Here is a 25,712-nt window from a genome sequence, read left to right on the forward strand (position 1 = left end):
GAAAGTGTGGGAGAAGTACAAAAGAAGTTGAAGAGCATGGAAGTTGTGAAACATACAGTACATATCTGACAAAATATAAAAAAGGTTAACATAGTCAATATCTTTTTAACTCTGAACGTCTTGAAAAAAAAAATTGGAATTAATGCTATGCCATGTGATTTGAATAAACCATTATGCTTTTAATGTCTCCTCCACCTCCCACAATACATTCTACATGATTCTTATTTGTTTTCAATTATGTAGAATTAGCCAACAAGGAAATAAAGGGCTTTTTTTAATTCCGATACCGGAAGTGCCATTGACTTGAATGGGACTTCCGGTATCGGAATCGGCGAAACCCGATATTTTTTTCGTATCGGGCGATACCATCCGATACGATATTTTTGGGTATCGAACGGTATCGCTCAACACTAATTTTTATTTGTTAAAAATAACAAACTAATACAAAAAGTACAGAGAAACACTCAGTAATTTTTATATCACAAGTAAATTCTAAGTTTTATAGTCTTCCAATGTGCTTCATGTATCTTTTGTAGATTTCTTTACAGGCAAAATTTCTCAAACTTTTTGCTGCATTTCTTAAATAGTATTCATATAAAGAAAACATGAATTCAACTTCATACGGTTCTAAATCTAGTATAAATATAGAGGTAGCAAAGCATGTATTTTTAATCTGTTGAAAATGTACCTTCAGGGTGCACTTGGAATTAAACCAAGGACCTCTTGATATGGAGTCAAATGCTCTACCACTGAGCTATACCCCCTATATTTGAAAAATGCAAACGCTCAATTTTTTTTTTTCAACATGCAATCTGAAAAATGTTCAAATGCTCTACCACTAAGCTATGCCACCTATATTTGAAAAATGTAAACTCTTCTTTTTTAACATGAAACCTGAAATTTTCTTCAGTTTATGTATGGTTGTGTTTTTTTACTTTGATATGCATTTTTCTTTGTTAAAAATAATTAACTTTAGCAAAAAGTACAGAGGAACTCTCAGGAATTTTTATTTAACAGTCAAATCTTAATTTTAGAGTCTACCAATGTGCTTTAAGAAAGACAAAAACATGAATTCAACTTCACATGGTTCAAAAGCTTGCATAAATATGTAGGTAAGAAATCATGTACAGTATTATTAATCCATTGTAAACGCATCTTCAGGGGGCACTTGGAGTTAAACCAAAGATCTCTTGATCTCCAGTCTAACTATCTACCACTGAGATATACCCCCTAATATTAAAAGACCTAAACTTTTTTTTTTCTCATAAAACCTGAAATCTATTTGCAGTTTTATGTTGTTGTGCCTTTTTTTACATTGATATACATTTTTATTTGTTAAAAATAACAAACTAATAGAAAAAGTACAGAGAAACACTCAGTAATTTTTATATCACAAGTAAATTCTCAGTTTTATAGTCTTCCAATGTGCTTTATGTATCTTTTGTAGATTTCTTTACAGGCAAAATTTCTCAAACTTTTTGCTGAATTTCTTAAATAGTATTCATATAAAGAAAACTTGAATTCAACTTCATACGGTTCTAAATCTAGCATAAATATATAGATAGCAAAGCATGTATTTTTAATCTGTTGAAAATGTACATTCAGGGAGCACTCGGAGTTGAAACAAGGACCTCTTGATATGCAGTCAAATGCTCTACCACAGAGCTATACCCCCCATATTTGCAAAATGCAAACGCTCAATTTTTTTTTTTCAACATGCAATCTGAAAAATGTTCAAATGCCCTACCACTAGGCTATGCCACCTATATTTGAAAAATGTAAACTCTTCTTTTTTAACATGAAACCTGAAATTTTCTTCAGTTTATATATGGTTGTGTTTTTTTAACTTTGATATGCATTTTTCTTTGTTAAAAATAATTAACTTTAGCAAAAAGTACAGAGGAACTCTCAGGAATTTTTATTTTACCAGTCAAATCTTAGTTTTAGAGTCTACCAATGTGCTTTAAGAAAGACAAAAACATGAATTTAACTTCACATGGTTCAAAAGCTTGCATAAATATGTAGGTAAGAAATCATGTACAGTATTATTAATCCATTGTAAACGCATCTTCAGGGGACACTTGGAGTTAAACCAAAGATCTCTTGATCTCCAGTCTAACTATCTACCACTGAGATATACCCCCTAATATTAAAAGACCTAAACTCCTTTTTTTTTTTTCTCATAAAACCTGAAATCTATTTGCACAGTTTTATGTTGTTGTGCCTTTTTTTACATTGATATATATTTTTATTTGTTAAAAATAACAAACTAATACAACAAGTACAGAGAAACACTCAGTAATTTTTATATCACAAGTAAATTCTCAGTTTTATAGTCTTCCAATGTGCTTTATGTATCTTTTGTAGATTTCTTTACAAGCAAAATTTCTCAAACTTTTTGCTGCATTTCTTAAATAGTATTCATATAACGAAAACATGAATTCAACTTCATACGGTTCTAAATCTAGTATAAATATATAGGTAGCAAAGCATGTATTTTTAATCTGTTGAAAATGTACCTTCAGGGGGCACTCGGAATTGAACCAATGACCTCTCGATCTGCAGTCAAATGCTACACCCCCTATATTTGAAAAATGCAAACGCTCAATTTTTTTTTTTTCAACATGCAATCTGAAAAATGTTCAAATGCTCTACCACTAAGCTATGCCACCTATATTTGAAAAATGTAAACTCTTCTTTTTTAACATGAAACCTGAAATTTTCTTCAGTTTATATATGGTTGTGTTTTTTTACTTTGATATGCATTTTTCTTTGTTAAAAATAATTAACTTTAGCAAAAAGTACAGAGGAACTCTCAGGAATTTTTATTTTACCAGTCAAATCTTAGTTTTAGAGTCTACCAATGTGCTTTAAGAAAGCACAAAAACATGAATTCAACTTCACATGGTTCAAAAGCTTGCATAAATATGTAGGTAAGAAATCATGTACAGTATTATTAATCCATTGTAAACGCATCTTCAGGGGGCACTTGGAGTTAAACCAAAGATCTCTTGATCTCCCGTCTAACTATCTACCACTGAGATATACCCCTAATATTAAAAGACCTAAACTTTTTTTTTTTCTCATAAAACCTGAAATCTATTTGCAGTTTTATGTTGTTGTGCTTTTTTTGCATTGATATACATTTTTATTTGTTAAAAATAACAAACTAATACAAAAATTACAGAGAAACACTCAGTAATTTTTATATCACAAGTAAATTCTCAGTTTTATAGTCTTCCAATGTGCTTTATGTATCTTTTGTAGATTTCTTTACAGGCAAAATTTCTCAAACTTTTTGCTTCATTTCTTAAATAGTATTCATATAAAGAAAACAAGAATTCAACTTCATACGGTTCTAAATCTCGTATAAATATATAGGTAGCAAAGCATGTATTTTTAATCTTCAGGGGGCACTCGGAGTTGAAACAACGACCTCTTGATCTGCAATCAAATGCTCTACCACTGAGCTATAACCCCTATATTAAAAAAAAAAGCAAACGCTCAATTTTTTTTTTCAACATGCAATCTAAACAATGTTCAAATGCTCTACCACTAAGCTATGCCACCTATATTTGAAAAATGTAAACTCTTCTTTTTTAACATGAAACCTGAAATTTTCTTCAGTTTATAAATGGTTGTGTTTTTTTACTTTGATATGCATTTTTCTTTGTTAAAAATAATTAACTTTTTCAAAAAGTACAGAGGAACTCTCAGGAATTTTTATTTTACCAGTCAAATCTTAGTTTTAGAGTCTACCAATGTGCTTTAATAAAGACAAAAACATGAATTCAACTTCACATGGTTCAAAAGCTTGCATAAATATGTAGGTAAGAAATCGTTTTTCTCATAATACCTGAAATCTATTTGCACAGTTTTATGTTGTTGTGCCTTTTTTTACATTGATATACATTTTTATTTGTTAAAAATAACAAACTAATACAACAAGTACAGAGAAACACTCAGTAATTTTTATATCACAAGTAAATTCTCAGTTTTATAGTCTTCCGTTGTGCTTTATGTATCTTTTGTACATTTCTTTACAGGCAAAATTTCTCAAATTTTTTGCTGCATTTCTTAAATAGTATTCATATAAAGAAAACATGAATTCAACTTCATACGGTTCTAAATCTAGTATAAATATAGAGGTAGCAAAGCATGTATTTTTAATCTGTTGAAAATGTACCTTCAGGGTGCACTTGGAATTGAACCAAGGACCTCTTGATATGGAGTCAAATGCTCTACCACTGAGCTATACCCCCTATATTTGAAAAATGCAAACGCTCAATTTTTTTTTTTCAACATGCAATCTGAAAAATGTTCAAATGCTCTACCACTAAGCTATGCCACCTATATTTGAAAAATGTAAACTCTTCTTTTTTAACATGAAACCTGAAATTTTCTTCAGTTTATGTCTGGTTGTGTTTTTTTACTTTGATATGCATTTTTCTTTGTTAAAAATAATTAACTTTAGCAAAAAGTACAGAGGAACTCTCAGGAATTTTTATTTAACAGTCAAATCTTAATTTTAGAGTCTACCAATGTGCTTTAAGAAAGACAAAAACATGAATTCAACTTCACATGGTTCAAAAGCTTGCATAAATATGTAGGTAAGAAATCATGTACAGTATTATTAATCCATTGTAAACGCATCTTCAGGGGGCACTTGGAGTTAAACCAAAGATCTCTTGATCTGCAGTCGAACTGTCTACCACTGAGATATGCCCCCTAATATTAAAAGACCTAAACTCATTTTTTTTTTTCTCATAAAACCTGAAATCTATTTGCACAGTTTTATGTTGTTGTGCCTTTTTTTACATTGATATACATTTTTATTTGTTAAAAATAACAAACTAATACAACAAGTACAGAGAAACACTCAGTAATTTTTATATGACAAGTAGAGTTGAGCGATACCGTCCGATACTTCAAAGTATCGTATCGGATGGTATCGGCCGATCTTTTAAAAAAGTATCGGTATCGCCGATTCCGATACCGGAAGTCCCATTCAAGTCTATGGGACTTCCGGTATCGGAATAAGAAAAACCCTTTCCTGCCCTTGTACAGCCTCTCTGGGGTCTGTACGGGCCTTTCGGGGGGCTGTGCCGGCCTGCCAGGGGGTCTGTGCAGGCTCCGGTGGTCTGTGCCGGCCTACCGGTGGTCTGTGCAGGCTCCGGGGGGCTGTGCCGGCCTGCCGGGGGGCTGTGCTGGCCTGCCGGGGGGCTGTGCAGGCTCCGGGGGGCTGTGCCGGCCTGCCGGGGGGCTGTGCAGGCTCCGGGGGTCTGTGCAGGCATCGTCCGATGGGACTACAAGTCCCATCGGGCGATGCCTGCTACCATGACAGTGATTGACACATTAGCCAATGATGGGACAGTAGTAGTCCCATCATCCGGCTAATGTGTTAAATGTAAAAAAAAAAAAAAAATTACATGCTACATACATACAACATGCATACTACATACATGCTACATTCATACTACATACTACATACATGCTACATTCATACTACATAAATACTACATGCAACATACATACTACATATATACTACATGCATGCTACATACATACTGCATGCTACATACATACCACATATATACTACATACATACTACATGCATGCTACATGCATGCTACATGCTACATACATAACACATATATACTACATGCATGCTACATACATACTACATGCTACATACTACATATATACTACATGCATGCTACATACTACATGCTACATACATACTACATATATACTACATGCATGCTACATACATACTGCATGCTACATACATACTACATACATACTACATGCTACATACATACTACATATATACTACATGCATGCTACATACTACATGCTACATACATACTACATATATACTACATGCATGCTACATACATACTACATGCTACATACTACATATATACTACATGCATGCTACATACTACATGCTACATACATACTACATATATACTACATGCATGCTACATACATACTGCATGCTACATGCATGCTACATACATACTACATACATACTACATGCTACATACATACTACATATATACTACATGCATGCTACATACTACATGCTACATACATACTACATATATACTACATGCATGCTACATACATACTACATGCATGCTACATACATACTACATGCTACATGCATACCACATACATACTACATATATACTACATGCATGCTACATACATACTGCATGCTACATGCATGCTACATACATGCTACATACATACTACATGCTACATACATACCACATATATACTACATACATACAATACATTCATACAATACATACATAGACATACAGTACATATAACATAGAGTAACATACTTACCAATACTTGTCACATTGTTCCCCGAAGCCATTGTCTTTTCCGGAATAAATATTAACATAACAAACCACAAAAATACTCACCCACGATCCGAAGCAGTCCACGAGTGTGTCCCACGACGATCTTGGGTAGAGAACTGCAGCATCAGCTGTTGCTGCCGTTCTCTACGGGCTGCAGGAATCCAATGACGGAAGGTAGGTATCCTTCCGCACTGTATTCCTCCGCCACTTAAAAAAAAAAAAGTCCCTAGTCTCACTTTATGCCATTGCTGTGTGGGAAATTCCCACACAGCAATGGCATAAAGTGAGACTAGGGACTTTTTTTTTTTAAGTGGCGGAGGAATACAGTGCGGAAGGATACCTACCTTCCGTCATTGGATTCCTGCAGCCCGTAGAGAACGGCAGCAACAGCTGATGCTGCAGTTCTCTACCCAAGATCGTCGTGGGACACACTCGTGGACTGCTTCGGATCGTGGGTGAGTATTTTTGTGGTTTGTTATGTTAATATTTATTCCGGAAAAGACAATGGCTTCGGGGAACAATGTGACAAGTATTGGTAAGTATGTTACTCTATGTTATATGTACTGTATGTCTATGTATGTATTGTATGAATGTATTGTATGTATGTAGTATATATGTGGTATGTATGTAGCATGTAGTATGTATGTAGTATGTATGTAGCATGCATGTAGCATGTAGTATGTATGTAGCATGCATGTAGTATATATGTAGTATGTATGTAGCATGCATGTAGTATATATGTAGCATGTATGTAGTATGTATGTGGTATGTATGTAGCATGTAGTATGTATGTAGCATGCATGTAGTATATATGTAGTATGTATGTAGCATGTAGTATGTATGTAGTATGTATGTAGTATGTATGTGGTATGTATGTAGCATGTAGTATGTATGTAGCATGCATGTAGTATATATGTAGTATGTAGTATGTATGTAGTATGTATGTGGTATGTATGTAGCATGTAGTATGTATGTAGCATGCATGTAGCATGCATGTAGTATGTATGTAGCATGCATGTAGTATGTATGTAGCATGCATGTAGTATGTATGTAGTATGTATGTAGTATGTATGTAGCATGCAGTATGTATGTAGCATGTAGTATGTATGTAGTATGTATGTAGTATATATGTAGTATGTATGTAGCATGTAGTATGTATGTAGCATGCATGTAGTATGTATGTAGCATGTAGTATGTATGTAGCATGCATGTAGTATGTATGTAGCATGTATGTAGTATGTATGTAGTATATATGTAGTATGTATGTAGCATGTAGTATGTATGTAGCATGCATGTAGTATGTATGTAGTATTTTTTTTTTTTTTTTTTTTAACATTTAACACATTAGCCGGATGATGGGACTACTACTGTCCCATCATTGGCTAATGTGTCAATCACTGTCATGGTAGCAGGCATCGCCCGATGGGACTTGTAGTCCCATCGGACGATGCTTGCACAGACCCCCGGACATCAGCACAGCCCCCCGGCAGGCCGGCACAGCCCCCCGGCAGGCCGGCACAGACCCCCACAGGGTGCACAGACCACCGGCAGGCCGGCACAGCCCCCCGGCAGGCCGGTACAGACCCCCACAGGGTGCACAGACCACCGGCAGGCCGGCACAGCCCCCCGGCAGGACGGTACAGACCCCCACAGGGTGCACAGACCACCGGCAGGCCGGCACAGCCCCCCGGCAGGCCGGTACAGACCCCGGGCAGTCCACACAGCCCCCCTGCAGGCCGGCACAGCCCCCCCGGCAGGCCGGCAGAGACCCCCGGAAGGCCCGAAATGACGGCGCATCATGATGCGCACACACCGCGCATCATGATGACGTCAGTCTGTCAATCAACTTTGAACTTCCGATGCCGAATTCCGATATTGAAAAAATATCGGAAGTCGGTATCGGAATTCCGATACAGCAAGTATCGGCCGATACCCGATACTTGCGGTATCGGAATGCTCAACACTAATCACAAGTAAATTCTCAGTTTTATAGTCTTCCAATGTGCTTTATGTATCTTTTGTAGATTTCTTTACAGGCAAAATTTCTCAAACTTTTTGCTGCATTTCTTAAATACTATTCATATAAAGAAAACATGAATTCAACTTCATACGGTTCTAAATCTAGTATAAATATATAGGTAGCAAAGCATGTATTTTTAATGTGTTGAAAATGTACCTTCAGGGGGAACTCAGAATTGAACCAAGGACTTATTGATATGCAGTCGAATGCTCTACCACTGAGCTATACCCCCTATATTTGAAAAATGCAAACGCTCAATTTTTTTTTTTCAACATGCAATCTGAAAAATGTTCAAATGCTCTACCACTAAGCTATGCCACCTATATTTGAAAAATGTAAACTCTTCTTTTTTAACATGAAACCTGAAATTTTCTTCAGTTTATATATGGTTGTGTTTTTTTACTTTGATATGCATTTTTCTTTGTTAAAAATAATTAACTTTAGCAAAAAGTACAGAGGAACTCTCAGGAATTTTTATTTTACCAGTCAAATCTTAGTTGTAGAGTCTACCAATGTGGTTTAAGAAAGCACAAAAACATGAATTCAACTTCACATGGTTCAAAAGCTTGCATAAATATGTAGGTAAGAAATCATGTACAGTATTATTAATCCATTGTAAATGCATCTTCAGGGGGCACTTGGAGTTAAACCAAAGATCTCTTGATCTCCAGTCTAACTATCTACCCCTAATATTAAAAGACCTAAACTTTTTTTTTTCTCATAAAACCTGAAATCTATTTGCAGTTTTATGTTGTTGTGCCTTTTTTTACATTGATATACATTTTTATTTGTTAAAAATAACAAACTAATACAAAAAGTACAGAGAAACACTCAGTATTTTTTGTATCACAAGTAAATTCTCAGTTTTATAGTCTTCCAATGTGCTTTATGTATCTTTTGTAGATTTCTTTACAGGCAAAATTTCTCAAACTTTTTGCTGAATTTCTTAAATAGTATTCATATAAAGAAAACATGAATACAACTTCATACGGTTCTAAATCTAGTATAAATATATAGATAGCAAAGCATGTATTTTTAATCTGTTGAAAATGTACCTTCAGGGGGCACTCGGAGTTGAAACAAGGACCTCTTGATACGCAGTCAAATGCTCTACCACTGAGCTATACCCCCTATATTTGCAAAATGCAAACGCTCAATTTTTTTTTTCAACATGCAATCTGAAAAATGTTCAAATGCTCTACCACTAAGCTATGCCACCTATATTTGAAAAATGTAAACTCTTCTTTTTTAACAAGAAACCTGATATTTTCTTCAGTTTATATATGGTTGTGTTTTTTTACTTTGATATGCATTTTTCTTTGTTAAAAATAATTAACTTTAGCAAAAAGTACAGAGGAACTCTCAGGAATTTTTATTTTACCAGTCAAATCTTAGTTTTAGAGTCTACCAATGTGCTTTAAGAAAGACAAAAACATGAATTTAACTTCACATGATTCAAAGCTTGCATAAATATGTAGGTAAGAGATCATGTACAGTATTATTAATCCATTGTAAACGCATCTTCAGGGGACACTTGGAGTTAAACCAAAGATCTCTTGATCTCCAGTCTAACTATCTAACACTGAGATATACCCCCTAATATTAAAAGACCTAAACTCCTTTTTTTTTTTCTCATAAAACCTGAAATCTATTTGCACAGTTTTATGTTGTTGTGCCTCTTTTTACATTGATATACATTTTTATTTGTTAAAAATAACAAACTAATACAAGTACAGAGAAACACTCAGTAATTTTTATATCACAAGTAAATTCTCAGTTTTATAGTCTTCCAATGTGCTTTATGTATCTTTTGTAGATTTCTTTACAGGCAAAATTTCTCAAACTTTTTGCTGAATTTCTTAAATAGTATTCATATAAAGAAAACATGAATTCAACTTCATACGGTTCTAAATCTAGCATAAATATATAGATAGCAAAGCATGTATTTTTAATCTGTTGAAAATGTACATTCAGAGAGCACTCGGAGTTGAAACAAGGACCTCTTGATATGCAGTCAAATGCTCTACCACTGAGCTATACCCCCCGAATTTGCAAAATGCAAACGCTCAATTTTTTTTTTTCAACATGCAATCTGAAAAATGTTCAAATGCTCTACCACTAAGCTATGCCACCTATATTTGAAAAATGTAAACTCTTCTTTTTTAACATGAAACCTGAAATTTTCTTCAGTTTATATATGGTTGTGTTTTTTTAACTTTGATATGCATTTTTCTTTGTTAAAAATAATTAACTTTAGCAAAAAGTACAGAGGAACTCTCAGGAATTTTTATTTTACCAGTCAATTCTTAGTTTTAGAGTCTACCAATGTGCTTTAAGAAAGACAAAAACATGAATTTAACTTCACATGGTTCAAAAGCTTGCATAAATATGTAGGTAAGAAATCATGTACAGTATTATTAATCCATTGTAAACGCATCTTCAGGGGACACTTGGAGTTAAACCAAAGATCTCTTGATCTCCAGTCTAACTATCTACCACTGAGATATACCCCCTAATATTAAAAGACCTAAACTCCTTTTTTTTTTTTCTCATAAAACCTGAAATCTATTTGCACAGTTTTATGTTGTTGTGCCTTTTTTTACATTGATATATATTTTTATTTGTTAAAAATAACAAACTAATACAACAAGTACAGAGAAACACTCAGTAATTTTTATATCACAAGTAAATTCTCAGTTTTATAGTCTTCCAATGTGCTTTATGTATCTTTTGTAGATTTCTTTACAGGCAAAATTTCTCAAACTTTTTGCTGCATTTCTTAAATAGTATTCATATAAAGAAAACATGAATTCAACTTCATACGTTTCTAAATCTAGTATAAATATATAGGTAGCAAAGCATGTATTTTTAATCTGTTGAAAATGTACCTTCAGGGGGCACTCGGAATTGAACCAATGACCTCTCGATCTGCAGTCAAATGCTACACCCCCTATATTTGAAAAATGCAAACGCTCAATTTTTTTTTTTCAACATGCAATCTGAAAAATGTTCAAATGCTCTACCACTAAGCTATGCCACCTATATTTGAAAAATGTAAACTCTTCTTTTTTAACATGAAACCTGAAATTTTCTTCAGTTTATATATGGTTGTGTTTTTTTACTTTGATATGCATTTTTCTTTGTTAAAAATAATTAACTTTAGCAAAAAGTACAGAGGAACTCTCAGGAATTTTTATTTTACCAGTCAAATCTTAGTTTTAGAGTCTACCAATGTGCTTTAAGAAAGCACAAAAACATGAATTCAACTTCACATGGTTCAAAAGCTTGCATAAATATGTAGGTAAGAAATCATGTACAGTATTATTAATCCATTGTAAACGCATCTTCAGTGGGCACTTGGAGTTAAACCAAAGATCTCTTGATCTCCCGTCTAACTATCTACCACTGAGATATACCCCTAATATTAAAAGACCTAAACTTTTTTTTTTCTCATAAAACCTGAAATCTATTTGCAGTTTTATGTTGTTGTGCCTTTTTTTGCATTGATATACATTTTTATTTGTTAAAAATAACAAACTAATACAAAAATTACAGAGAAACACTCAGTAATTTTTATATCACAAGTAAATTCTCAGTTTTATAGTCTTCCAATGTGCTTTATGTATCTTTTGTAGATTTCTTTACAGGCAAAATTTCTCAAACTTTTTGCTGCATTTCTTAAATAGTATTCATATAAAGAAAACAAGAATTCAACTTCATACGGTTCTAAATCTAGTATAAATATATAGGTAGCGAAGCATGTATTTTCAATCTGTTGAAACTTCCTCCAGGGGGAACTCAAGGTTGAAGCAAGGACCTCTTGATCTGCAGTCAAATGCTCTACCACTGAGCTATACCCCCTATATTTAAAAATACAAATGCTCAATTTTTTTTTTTAACATGCAATCTGAAAAATGTTCAAATGCTCTACCACTAAGCTATGCCACCTATATTTGAAAAATGTAAACTCTTCTTTTTTTAACATGAAACCTGAAATTTTCTTCAGTTTATATATGGTTGTGTTTTTTTACTTTGATATGCATATTTCTTTGTTCAAAATAATTAACTTTAGCAAAAAGTACAGAGGAACTCTCACGAATTTTTATTTTACCAGTCAAATCTTAGTTTTAGAGTCTACCAATGTGCTTTAACAAAGCACAAAAACATGAATTCAACTTCACATGGTTCAAAAGCTTTCATAAATATGTAGGTAAGAAATCATGTACAGTATTATTAATCCATTGTAAACGCATCTTCAGGGGGCACTTGGAGTTAAACCAAAGATCTCTTGGTCTGCAGTCTAACTGTCTACCACTGAGATATACCCCCTAATATTAAAAGACCTAAACTTTTTTTTTTTTTTTTTTTCTCATAAAACCTGAAATCTATTTGCACAGTTTTATGTTGTTGTGCCTTTTTTTACATTGATATACATTTTTATTTGTTAAAAATAACAAACTAATACAACAAGTACAGAGAAACACTCAGTAATTTTTATATCACAAGTAAATTCTCAGTTTTATAGCCTTCCAATGTGCTTTATGTATCTTTTGTAGATTTCTTTACAGGCAAAATTTCTCAAATTTTTTGCTGCATTTCTTAAATAGTATTCATATAAAGAAAACATGAATTCAACTTCATATGGTTCTAAATCTAGTATAAATATATACGTAGCAAAGCATGTATTTTTAATCTGTTGAAAATGTACCTTCAGGGGGCCCTCGGAGTTGAACCAAGGACCTCTTGATCTGCAGTCAAATGCTCTACCACTGAGACATACCCCCTATATTTGAAAAATGCAAACGCTCAATTTTTTTTTTTCAACATGCAATCTGAAAAATGTTCAAATGCTCTACCAATAAGCTATGCCACCTATATTTGAAAAATGTAAACTCTTCTTTTTTAACATGAAACCTGAAATTTTCTTCAGTTTATATATGGTTGTGTTTTTTTACTTTGATATGCATTTTTCTTTGTTCAAAATAATTAACTTTAGCAAAAAGTACAGAGGAACTCTCAGGAATTTTTATTTTACCAGTCAAATCTTAGTTTTAGAGTCTACCAATGTGCTTTAAGAAAGCACAAAAACATGAATTCAACTTCACATGGTTCAAAAGCTTGCATAAATATGTAGGTAAGAAATCATGTACAGTATTATTAATCCATTGTAAATGCATCTTCAGGGGGCACTTGGAGTTAAACCAAAGATCTCTTAATCTGTAGTCTAACTGTCTACCACTGAGATATACCCCCTAATATTAAAAGATCTAAACTTTTTTTTTTCTCATAAAACCTGAAATTTATTTGCATTTTTATGTTGTTGTGCCTTTTTTTTACATTGATATACATTTTTATTTGTTAAAAATAACAAACTAATACAACAAGTACAGAGAAACACTCAGTAATTTTTATATCACAAGTAAATTCTCAGTTTTATAGTCTTCCAATGTGCTTTATGTATCTTTTGTAGATTTCTTTACAGGCAAAATTTCTCAAACTTTTTGCTGCATTTCTTAAATAGTATTCATATAAAGAAAACATGAATTCAACTTCATACGGTTCTAAATCTAGTATAAATATATAGGTAGCGAAGCATGTATTTTTAATCTGTTGAAAATGTACCTTCAGGGGGAACTCGAAGTTGAAACAAGGACCTCTTGATCTGCAGTCAAATGCTCTACCACTGAGCTATACCCCCTATATTTGAAAAATGCAAACGCTCAATTTTTTTTTTTCAACATGCAATCTGAAAAATGTTCAAATGCTCTACCACTAAGCTATGCCATCTATATTTGAAAAATGTAAACTCTTCTTTTTTAACATGAAACCTGAAATTTTCTTCAGTTTATATATGGTTGTGTTTTTTTACTTTGATATGCATTTTTCTTTGTTCAAAATAATTAACTTTAGCAAAAAGTTCAGAGGAACTCTCATGAATTTTTATTTTATCAGTCAAATCTTAGTTTTAGAGTCTACCAATGTGCTTTAAGAAAGCACAAAAACATGAATTCAACTTCACATGGTTCAAAAGCTTGCATAAATATGTAGGTAAGAAATCATGTACAGTATTATTAATCCATTGTAAACGCATCTTCAGTGGGCACTTGGAGTTAAACAAAAGATCTCTTGATCTGTAGTCTAACTGTCTACCACTGAGATATACCCCCTAATATTAAAAGACCTAAACTTTTTTTTTTTTCTCATAAAACCTGAAATCTATTTGCATTATTATGTTGTTGTGCATTTTTTTACATTGATATACATTTTTATTTGTTAAAAATAACAAACTAATACAACAAGTACAGAGAAACACTCAGTAATTTTTATATCACAAGTAAATTCTCAGTTTTATAGTCTTCCAATGTGCTTTATGTATCTTTTGTAGATTTCTTTACAGGCAAAATTTCTCAAACTTTTTGCTGCATTTCTTAAATAGTATTCATATAAAGAAAACATGAATTCAACTTCATACGGTTCTAAATCTAGTATAAATATATAGGTAGCGAAGCATGTATTTTTAATCTGTTGAAAATGTACATTCATTGGGAACTCAAAGTTGTACCAAGGACCGCTTGATCTGCAGTCAAATGCTCTACCACTGAGCTATACCCCCTATATTTGAAAAATACAAACGCTCAATTTTTTTTTTTCAACATGCAATCTGAAAAATGTTCAAATGCTCTACCACTAAGCTATGCCACCTATATTTGAAAAATGTAAACTCTTCTTTTTTAACATGAAACCTGAAATTTTCTTCAGTTTATATATGGTTGAGTTTTTTTACTTTGATATGCATTTTTCTTTGTTCAAAATAATTAACTTTAGCAAAAAGTACAGAGGAACTCTCAGGAATTTTTATTTTACCAGTCAAATCTTAGTTTTAGAGTCTACCAATGTGTTTTAAGAAAGCACAAAAACATGAATTCAACTTCACATGGTTCAAAAGCTTGCATAAATATGTAGGTAAGAAATCATGTACAGTATTATTAATCCATTGTAAATGCATATTCAGGGGGCACTTCGAGTTAAAGCAAAGATCTCTTGATCTGCAGTCTAACTGTCTACCACTGAGATATACCCCCTAATATTAAAAGACCTAAACTTTTTTTTTTCTCATAAAACCTGAAATCTATTTGCACGGTTTTATGTTGTTGTGCCTTTTTTTACATTGATATACATTTTTATTTGTTAAAAATAACAAACTAATACAACAAGTACAGAGAAACACTCAGTAATTTTTATATCACAAGTAAATTCTCAGTTTTATAGTCTTCCAATGTGCTTTATGTATCTTTTGTAGATTTCTTTACAGGCAAAATTTCTCAAACTTTTTGCTGCATTTCTTAAATAGCATTCATATAAAGAAAACATGAATTCAACTTCATACGGTTTTAAATCTATTATAAATATATAGGTAGCGAAACATGTATTTTTAATCTGTTAAAAATGTAGCTTCAGGGGGCACTCGGAGTTGAACCAAGGACCTCTTGATCTGCAGTCAAATTCTCTACCACTAAGCTATGCCACCTATATTTGAAAAATGTAAACTCTTCTTTTTTGACATGAAACCTGAAATTTTCTTCAGTTTATATATGGTTGTGTTTTTTTACTTTGATATGCATTTTTCTTTGTTCAAAATAATTAACTTTAGCAAAAAGTACAGAGGAACTCTCAGGAATTTTTATTTTACCAGTCAAATCTTAGTTTTAGAGTCTACCAATGTGCTTTAAGAAAGCACAAAAACATGAATTCAACTTCACATGGTTCAAAAGCTTGCATAAATATGTACGTAAGAAATCATGTACAGTATTATTAATCCATTGTAAATGCATCTTCAGGGGGCACTTGGAGTTAAACCAAAGATCTCTTGATCTGCAGTCTACCACTGAGATATACCCCCTAATATTAAAAGACCTAAACTCTTTTTTTTTTTTCACATAAAACCTGAAATCTATTTGCACAGTTTTATGTTGTTGTGCCTTTTTTTACATTGATATACATTTTTATTTGTTAAAAATAACAAACTAATACAACAAGTACAGAGAAACACTCAGTAATTTTTATATCACAAGTAAATTCTCAGTTTTATAGTCTTTCAATGTGCTTTATATATCTTTTGTAGATTTCTTTTCAGGCAAAATTTCTCAAACTTTTTGCTGCATTTCTTAAATAGTATTCATATAAAGAAAACATGAATTCAACTTTATACGGTTCTAAATCTAGTATAAATATATAGGTAGCAAAGCATGTATTTTTAATATGTTGAAAATGTACCTTCAGGGGGCACTCGGAGTTGAACTAAGGACCTCTTGATCTGCAGTCAAATGCTCTACCACTGAGCTATACTCACTATATTTGATAAATGCAAACGCTCAATTTTTTTTTTTCAAGATGCAATCTGAAAAATTTTCAAATGCTCTACCACTAAGCTATGCCACCTATATTTGAAAAATGGAAACTCTTCTTTTTTGACATGAAACCTGAAATTTTCTTCAGTTTATATATGGTTGTGTTTTTTTCCTTTGTAATGCAATATTTCTTTGTTCAAAATAATTAACTTTAGCAAAAAGTACAGAGGAACTATCAGGAATTTTTATTTTACCAGTCAAATCTTAGTTTTAGAGTCTACCAATGTGCTTTAAGAAAGCACAAAAACATGAATTCAACTTCACATGGTTCAAAAGCTTGCATAAATATGTACGTAAGAAATCATGTACAGTATTATTAATCCATTGTAAACGCATCTTCAGGGGGCACTTGGAGTTAAACCAAAGATCTCTTGATCTGCAGTCTACCACTGAGATATACCCCCTAATATTAAAAGACCTAAACTTTTTTTTTTTTTCTCATAAAACCTGAAATCTATTTGCACAGTTTTATGTTGTTGTGCCTTTTTTTACATTGATATACATTTTTACTTGTTAAAAATAACAAACTAATACAACAAGTACAGAGAAACACTCAGTAATTTTTATATCACAAGTAATTTCTCAGTTTTATAGTCTTCCAATGTGCTTTATGTAACTTTTGTAGATTTCTTTACAGGCAAAATTTCTCAAACTTTTTGCTGCATTTCTTAAATAGTATTCATATAAAGAAAACATGAATTCAACTTCATACGGTTCTAAATCTAGTATAAATACATAGGTAGCAAAGCATGTATTTTTAACCTGTTGAAAATGTACCTTCAGGGGGCACTCGGAGTTGAACCAAGGACCTCTTGATCTGCAGTCAAATGCTCTACCACTGAGCTATACCCCCTATATTTGAAAAATGCAAACGCTCAATTTTTTTTTTCAACATGCAATCTGAAAAATGTTCAAATGCTCAACCACTAAGCTATGCCACCTATATTTGAAAAATGTAAACTCTTCTTTTTTAACATGAAACCTGACATTTTCTTCAGTTTATACACTCACTGGCCACTTTATTAGGTACACCTGTCCAACTGTGTGTTAAGACTTAATTTCTAATCAGCCAATCACATGGCGGCAACTCAGTGCATTTAGGCATGTAGACATGGTCAAGACAACCTCCTGCAGTTCAAACCGAGCATCAGTATGGGGAAGAAAGGTGATTTGAGTGCCTTTGAACGTGGCATGATTGTTGGTGCCAGAAGGGCTGGTCTGAGTATTTCAGAAACTGCTGATCTACTGGGATTTTCACGCACAACCATCTCTAGGGTTTACAGAGAATGGTCCGAAAAAGAAAAAAAATCCAGTGAGCGGCAGCTCTGTGGGCGGAAATGCCTTGTTGATGCCAGAGGTCAGAGGAGAATGGGCATACTGGTTCGAGCTGATAGAAAGGCAACAGTGACTCAAATTGCCACCCGTTACAACCAAGGTAGGCAGAAGAGCATCTCTGAACGCACAGTGCGTCGAACTTTGAGGCAGATGGGCTACAGCAGCAGAAGACCACACTGGGTACCACTCCTCTCAGCTAAGAACAGGAAACTGAGGCTACAATTTGCACAAGCTCATCGAAATTGGACAGTAGAAGATTGGAAAAACGTTGCCTGGTCTGATGAGTCTCGATTTCTGCTGCGACATTCGGATGGTAGGGTCAGAATTTGGCGTAAACAACATGAAAGCATGGATCCATCCAGCCTTGTATCAACGGTTCAGGCTGGTGGTGGTGGTGTCATGGTGTGGGGAATTTTTTCTTGGCACTCTTTGGGCCCCTTGGTACCAATTGAGCATCGTTGCAACGCCACAGCCTACCTGAGTATTGTTGCTGACCATGTCCATCCCTTTATGACCACAATGTACCCAACATCTGATGGCTACTTTCAGCAGGATAATGCGCCATGTCATAAAGCTCGAATCATCTCAGATTGGTTTCTTGAACATGACAATGAGTTCACTGTACTCAAATGGCCTCCTCAGTCACCAGATCTCAATCCAATAGAGCATCTTTGGGATGTGGTGGAACGGGAGATTCGCATCAGGGATGTGCAGCCGACAAATCTGCGCCAACTGTGTGATGCCATCATGTCAATATGGTCCAAAATCTCTGAGGAATGCTTCCAGCACCTTGTTGAATCTCTGCCACGAAGAATTGAGGCAGTTCTGAAGGCAAAAGGGGGTCCAACCCGTTACTAGCATGGTGTACCTAATAAAGTGGCCAGTGAGTGTATATGGTTGTGTTTTTTTACTTCGATATGCATTTTTCTTTGTTAAAAATAATTAACTTTAGCAAAAAGTACAGAGGAACTCTCAGGAATTTTTATTTTACCAGTCAAATCTTAGTTTTAGAGTCTACCAATGTGCTTTAAGAAAGACAAAAACATGAATTCAACTTCACATGGATCAAAAGCTTGCATAAATATGTAGGTAAGAAATCATGTACAGTATTATTAATTCATTGTAAACGCATCTTCAGGGGGCACTTGGAGTTAAACCAAAGATCTCTTGATCTCGAGTCTAACTATCTACCACTGAGATATACCCCCTAATATTAAAAGACCTAAACTTTTTTTTTTTCTCATAAAAACCTGAAATCTATTTGCACAGTTTTATGTTGTTGAGCCTTTTTTTACATTGATATACATTTTTATTTGTTAAAAATAACAAACTAATACAACACGTACAGAGAAACACTCAGTAATTTTTATATCACAAGTAAATTCTCAGTTTTATAGTCTTCCAATGTGCTTTATGTATCTTTTGTAGATTTCTTTACAGGCAAAATTTCTCAAACTTTTTGCTGCATTTCTTAAATAGTATTCATATAAAGAAAACATGAATTCAACTTCATACGGTTCTAAATCTAGTATAAATATATAGGTAGCAAAGCATGTATTTTTAATCTGTCGAAAATGTACCTTCAGGGACCCCAAGGACCTCTTGATCAGCAGTCAAATGCTCTACCACTGAGCTACACCGCTTATATTTGAAAAATGAAAATGCTCAATTTTTTTTTTTCAACATGCAATCTGAAAAATGTTCAAATGCTCTACCGCTAAGCTATGCCACCTATATTTGAAAAATGTAATCTCTTCTTTTTTAACATGAAACCTGAAATTTTCTTCAGTTTATATATGGTTGTGTTTTTTTACTTTGATATGCATTTTTCTTTGTTAAAAATAATTAACTTTAACAAAAAGTACAGAGGAACTCTCAGGAATTTTTATTTTACCAGTCAAATCTTAGTTTTAGAGTCTACCAATGAGCTTTAAGAAAGACAAAAACATGAATTCAACTTCACATGGTTCAAAAGCTTGCATAAATATGTAGGTAAGAAATCATGTACAGTATTATTAATCCATTGTAAACGCATCTTCAGGGGGCACTTGGAGTTAAACCAAAGATCTCTTGATCTGCAGTCTACCACTGAGATATACCCCCAATATTAAAAGACCTAAACTCTTTTTTTTTTTTCTCATAAAACCTGAAATCTATTTGCACAGTTTTATGTTTTTGTGCCTTTTTTTACATTGATATACATTTTTATTTGTTAAAAATAACAAACTAATACAACAAGTACAGAGAAACACTCAGTAATTTTTATATCACAAGTAAATTCTCAGTTTTATAGTCTTCCAATGTGCTTTATGTATCTTTTGTAGATTTCTTTACAGGCAAAATTTCTCAAACTTTTTGCTGCATTTCTTAAATAGTATTCATATAAAGAAAACATGAATTCAACTTCATACGGTTCTAAATCTAGTATAAATATATAGGTAGCAAAGCATGTATTTTTAATCTGTTGAAAATGTACCTTCAGGGGGCACTCGGAGTTGAACCATGGACCTCTTGATCTGCAGTCAAATGCTCTACCACTGAGATATACCCCCTATATTTGAAAAATGAAAACGCTCAATTTTTTTTTTTCAACATGCAATCTGAAAAATGTTCAAATGCTCTACCACTAAGCTATGCCACCTATATTTGAAAAATATAAACTCTTCTTTTTTAACATGAAACCTGACATTTTCTTCAGTTTATATATGGTTGTGTTTTTTTACTTCGATATGCATTTTTGTTTGTTAAAAATAATTAACTTTAGCAAAAAGTACAGAGGAACTCTCAGGAATTTTTATTTTACCAGTCAAATCTTAGTTTTAGAGTCTACCAATGTGCTTTAAGAAAGACAAAAACATGAATTCAACTTCACAGGGCTCAAAAGTTTGCATAAATATGTAGGTAAGAAAATATGTACAGTATTATTAATCCATTGTAAATGCATTTTCAGGGGGCACTTTGAGTTAAACCAAAGATCTCTTGATCTCCAGTCTAAGTATCTACCACTGAGATATACCCCCTAATATTAAAAGACCTAAACTTTTTTTTTTTCTCATAAAACCTGAAATCTATTTGCATTTTTATGTTGTTGTGCCTTTTTTTACATTGATATACATTTTTATTTGTTAAAAATAACAAACTAATACAACAAGTACAGAGAAACACTCAGTAATTTTCATATCACAAGTAAATTCTCAGATTTATAGTATTCCAATGTGCTTTATGTATCTTTTGTAGATTTCTTTACAGGGAAAATTTCTCAAACTTTTTGCTGCATTTCTTAAATAGTATTCATATAAAGAAAACATGAATTCAACTTCATACGGTTCTAAATCTAGTATAAATATATAGGTAGCAAAGCATGTATTTTTTATCTGTTGAAAATGTACCTTCAGGGGACACTCGGAGTTGAACCAAGGACCTCTTGATTAGCAGTTAAATGCTCTACCACTGACATATACCCCCTATATTTGAAAAATGAAAAAGCTCAATTTTTTTTTTCAACATGCAATCTGCAAAATGTTCAAATGCTCAACCACTAAGCTATGCCACCTATATTTGAAAAATGTAAACTCTTCTTTTTTAACATGAAACCTGAAATTTTCTTCAGTTTATATATGGTTGTGTTTTTTTACTTTGATATGCATTTTTCTTTGTTAAAAATAATTAACTTTAGCAAAAAGTACAGAGGAACTCTCAGGAATTTTTATTTTACCAGTCAAATCTTAGTTTTAGAGTCTACCAATGTGCTTTAAGAAAGCACAAAAACATGAATTCAACTTCACATGGATCAAAAGCTTGCATAAATATGTAGGTAAGAAATAATGTACAGTATTATTAATCCATTGTAAACGCATTTTCAGGGGGCACTTGGAGTTAAACCAAAGATCTCTTGATCTCCAGTCTAAGTATCTACCACTGAGATATACCCCCTAATATTAAAAGACCTAAACTCTTTTTTTTTTCTCATAAAACCTGAAATCTATTTGCATTTTTATGTTGTTGTGCCTTTTTTTACATTGATATACATTTTTATTTGTTAAAAATAACAAACTAATACAACAAGTACAGAGAAACACTCAGTAATTTTTATATCACAAGTAAATTCTCAGTTTTATAGTCTTCTAATGTGCTTTATGTATCTTTTGTAGATTTCTTTACAGGCAAAATTTCTCAAACTTTTTGCTGCATTTCTTAAATAGTATTCATATAAAGAAAACATAAATTCAACTTCATACGGTTCTAAATCTAGTATAAATATATAGGTAGCAAAGCATGTATTTTTAATCTGTTGAAAATGTACCTTCAGGGGGCACTTGGAGTTGAACCAAAAACCTATTGATCTGCAGTCATATGCTCTACCACTGAGCCATACCCCCTATATTTGAAAAATGCAAACGCTCCCTTTTTTTTAACATGCAATCTGAAAAATGTTCAAATGCTCTACCACTAAGCTATGCCACCTATATTTGAAAAATGTAAACTCTTCTTTTTTAACATGAAACCTGAAATTTTCTTCAGTTTATATATGGTTGTGTTTTTTTACTTTGATATGCATTTTTCTTTGTTCAAAATAATTAACTTTAGCAAAAAGTACAGAGGAACTCTCAGGAATTTTTATTTTACCAGTTAAATCTTAGTTTTAGAGTCTACCAATGTGCTTTAAGAAAGCACAAAAACATGAATTCAACTTCACATGGTTCAAAAGCTTGCATAAATATGTAGGTAAGAAATCATGTACAGTATTATTAATCCATTGTAAACGCATCTTCAGGGGGCACTTGGAGTTAAACCAAAGATCTCTTGATCTGCAGTCTACCACTGAGATATACCCCCTAATATTAAAAGACCTAAACTCTTTTTTTTTTTTTTTTCTCATAAAACCTGAAATCTATTTGCATTTTTATGTTGTTGTGCCCTTTTTTACATTGATATACATTTTTATTTGTTAAAAATAACAAACTAATACAACAAGTACAGAGAAACACTCAGTAATTTTTATATCACAAGTAAATTCTCAGGTTTATAGTCTTCCAAAGTGCTTTATGTATCTTTTGTAAATTTCTTTACAGGCAAAATTTCTCAAACTTTTTGCTGCATTTCTTAACTAGTATTCATATAAAGAAAACATGAATTCAAATTCATATGGTTCTAAATCTAGTATAAATACATATGTAGCGAAGCATGTATTTTTAATCTGTTGAAAATGTACATTCAGGGGGCACTAGGAGTTGAACCAAGAACCTCTTGATCTGCAGTCAAATGCTCTACCACTGAGATATACCCCCTATATTGTAAAAATGCAAACGCTCAATTTTTTTTTTCAACATGCAATCTGAAAAATGTTCAAATGCTCTACCACTAAGCTATGCCACCTATATTTGAAAAATGTAAACTCTTCTTTTTTAACATGAAACCTGAAATTTTCTTCAGTTTATATATGGTTGTGTTTTTTTACTTTGATATGCATTTTTCTTTGTTAAAAATAATTAACTTTAGCAAAAAGTACAGAGGAACTCTCAGGAATTTTTATTTTACCAGTCAAATCTTAGTTTTAGAGTCTACCAATGTGCTTTAAGAAAGACAAAAACATGAATTCAACTTCACATGGTTCAAAAGCTTGCATAAATATGTAGGTAAGAAATCATGTACAGTATTATTAATCCATTGTAAACGCATCTTCAGGGGGCACTTGGAGTTAAACCAAAGATCTCTTTATCTGCAGTCTACCACTGAGATGTACCCCTTAATATTAAAAGACCTAAACTCTTTTTTTTTTTTTTTCTCATAAAACCTGAAATCTAGTTGCATTTTTATGTTGTTGTGCCTTTTTTTACATTGATATACATTTTATTTGTTAAAAATAACAAACTAATACAACAAGTACAGAGAAACACTCAGTAATTTTTATATCACAAGTAAATTCTCAGTTTTATAGTCTTCCAAAGTGCTTTATGTATCTTTTGTAGATTTCTTTACAGGCAAAATTTCTCAAACATTTTGCTGCATTTCTTAACTAGTATTCATATAAAGAAAACATGAATTCAAATTCATACGGTTCTAAATCTAGTATAAATATATAGGTAGCGAAGCATGTATTTTTAATCTGCTGAAAATGTACGTTCAGGGGCACTCGGAGTTGATCCAAGGACCTCTTGATCTGCAGTCAAATGCTCTACCACTGAGCTATACCCCCTATATTCTAAAAATGCAAACGCTCAATTTTTTTTTTTCAACATGCAATCTGAAAAATGTTCAAATGCTCTACCACTAAGCTATGCCACCTATATTTGAAAAATGTAAACTCTTCTTTTTTAACATGAAACCTGAAATTTTCTTCAGTTTATATATGGTTGTGTTTTTTTACTTTGATATGCATTTTTCTTTGTTAAAAATAATTAACTTTAGCAAAAAGTACAGAGGAACTCTCAGGAATTTTTATTTTACCAGTCAAATCTTAGTTTTAGAGTCTACCAATGTGCTTTAAGAAAGCACAAAAACATGAATTCAACTTCACATGGTTCAAAAGATTGCATAAATATGTAGGTAAGAAATCATGTACAGTATTATTAATCCATTGTAAACGCATCTTCAGGGGGCACTTGGAGTTAAACCAAAGATCTCTTGATCTGCAGTCTACCACTGAGATATACCCCCTAATATTAAAAGACCTAAACTCTTTTTTTTTTTTTTTCTCATAAAACCTGAAATCTATTTGCATTTTTATGTTGTTGTGCCCTTTTTTACATTGATATACATTTTTATTTGTTAAAAATAACAAACTAATACAACAAGTACAGAGAAACACTCAGTAATTTTTATATCACAAGTAAATTCTCAGGTTTATAGTCTTCCAAATTGCTTTATGTATCTTTTGTAAATTTCTTTACAGGCAAAATTTCTCAAACTTTTTGCTGCATTTCTTAACTAGTATTCATATAAAGAAAACATGAATTCAAATTCATATGGTTCTAAATCTAGCATAAATACATAGGTAGCGAAGCATGTATTTTTAATCTGTTGAAAATGTACATTCAGGGGGCACTCGGAGTTGAACCAAGAACCTCTTGATCTGCAGTCAAATGCTCTACCACTGAGCTTTACCCCCTATATTCTGAAAATGCAAACGCTCAATTTTTATTTTCAACATGCAATCTGAAAAATGTTCAAATGCTCTACCACTAAGCTATGCCACCTATATTTGAAAAATGTAAACTCTTCTTTTTTAACATGAAACCTGAAATTTTCTTCAGTTTATATATGGTTGTGTTTTTTTACTTTGATATGCATTTTTCTTTGTTCAAAATAATTAACTTTAGCAAAAAGTACAGAGGAACTCTCAGGAATTTTTATTTTACCAGTCAAATCTTAGTTTTAGAGTCTACCAATGTGCTTTAAGAAAGCACAAAAACATGAATTCAACTTCACATGGTTCAAAAGCTTGCATAAATATGTAGGTAAGAAATCATGTACAGTATTATTAATCCATTGTAAACGCATCTTCAGGGGGCACTTGGAGTTAAACCAAAGATCTCTTGATCTGCAGTCTACCACTGAGATATACCCCCTAAT

The 25,712-nt window shown here is 32.6% G+C and overlaps 15 non-coding genes across 15 annotated transcripts; all 15 read right to left on the bottom strand.

The window, feature by feature from the left end:
- Positions 1–692: 692 nt before the first annotated feature.
- TRNAW-CCA (transfer RNA tryptophan (anticodon CCA)) lies at positions 693–764 on the bottom strand. Its single transcript has one exon. It is a non-coding gene; the product is annotated as a tRNA-Trp (tRNA).
- Positions 765–4,190: 3,426 nt separating this feature from the next.
- TRNAW-CCA (transfer RNA tryptophan (anticodon CCA)) lies at positions 4,191–4,262 on the bottom strand. The gene has a single exon. It is a non-coding gene; the product is annotated as a tRNA-Trp (tRNA).
- A 5,194-nt stretch (positions 4,263–9,456) lies between these two features.
- Positions 9,457–9,528, bottom strand: TRNAR-GCG (transfer RNA arginine (anticodon GCG)). The gene has a single exon. It is a non-coding gene; the product is annotated as a tRNA-Arg (tRNA).
- An 841-nt stretch (positions 9,529–10,369) lies between these two features.
- On the bottom strand, positions 10,370–10,441 carry TRNAC-GCA (transfer RNA cysteine (anticodon GCA)). The gene has a single exon. It is a non-coding gene; the product is annotated as a tRNA-Cys (tRNA).
- A 1,745-nt stretch (positions 10,442–12,186) lies between these two features.
- TRNAC-GCA (transfer RNA cysteine (anticodon GCA)) lies at positions 12,187–12,258 on the bottom strand. Its single transcript has one exon. It is a non-coding gene; the product is annotated as a tRNA-Cys (tRNA).
- Positions 12,259–13,109: 851 nt separating this feature from the next.
- On the bottom strand, positions 13,110–13,181 carry TRNAC-GCA (transfer RNA cysteine (anticodon GCA)). The gene has a single exon. It is a non-coding gene; the product is annotated as a tRNA-Cys (tRNA).
- Positions 13,182–14,023: 842 nt separating this feature from the next.
- On the bottom strand, positions 14,024–14,095 carry TRNAC-GCA (transfer RNA cysteine (anticodon GCA)). Its single transcript has one exon. It is a non-coding gene; the product is annotated as a tRNA-Cys (tRNA).
- A 1,758-nt stretch (positions 14,096–15,853) lies between these two features.
- On the bottom strand, positions 15,854–15,925 carry TRNAC-GCA (transfer RNA cysteine (anticodon GCA)). Its single transcript has one exon. It is a non-coding gene; the product is annotated as a tRNA-Cys (tRNA).
- Positions 15,926–16,675: 750 nt separating this feature from the next.
- TRNAC-GCA (transfer RNA cysteine (anticodon GCA)) lies at positions 16,676–16,747 on the bottom strand. Its single transcript has one exon. It is a non-coding gene; the product is annotated as a tRNA-Cys (tRNA).
- An 839-nt stretch (positions 16,748–17,586) lies between these two features.
- On the bottom strand, positions 17,587–17,658 carry TRNAC-GCA (transfer RNA cysteine (anticodon GCA)). Its single transcript has one exon. It is a non-coding gene; the product is annotated as a tRNA-Cys (tRNA).
- Positions 17,659–20,620: 2,962 nt separating this feature from the next.
- Positions 20,621–20,692, bottom strand: TRNAC-GCA (transfer RNA cysteine (anticodon GCA)). Its single transcript has one exon. It is a non-coding gene; the product is annotated as a tRNA-Cys (tRNA).
- A 1,755-nt stretch (positions 20,693–22,447) lies between these two features.
- TRNAC-GCA (transfer RNA cysteine (anticodon GCA)) lies at positions 22,448–22,519 on the bottom strand. Its single transcript has one exon. It is a non-coding gene; the product is annotated as a tRNA-Cys (tRNA).
- Positions 22,520–23,356: 837 nt separating this feature from the next.
- TRNAC-GCA (transfer RNA cysteine (anticodon GCA)) lies at positions 23,357–23,428 on the bottom strand. Its single transcript has one exon. It is a non-coding gene; the product is annotated as a tRNA-Cys (tRNA).
- Positions 23,429–24,264: 836 nt separating this feature from the next.
- On the bottom strand, positions 24,265–24,336 carry TRNAC-GCA (transfer RNA cysteine (anticodon GCA)). Its single transcript has one exon. It is a non-coding gene; the product is annotated as a tRNA-Cys (tRNA).
- An 840-nt stretch (positions 24,337–25,176) lies between these two features.
- TRNAC-GCA (transfer RNA cysteine (anticodon GCA)) lies at positions 25,177–25,248 on the bottom strand. The gene has a single exon. It is a non-coding gene; the product is annotated as a tRNA-Cys (tRNA).
- Positions 25,249–25,712: the final 464 nt, after the last annotated feature.

This window comes from Dendrobates tinctorius, unplaced genomic scaffold (assembly GCF_039654945.1).
Source record: "Dendrobates tinctorius isolate UK_male_01 unplaced genomic scaffold, ASM3965494v1 ptg000008l, whole genome shotgun sequence".
NCBI lineage: Eukaryota > Metazoa > Chordata > Amphibia > Anura > Dendrobatidae > Dendrobates > Dendrobates tinctorius.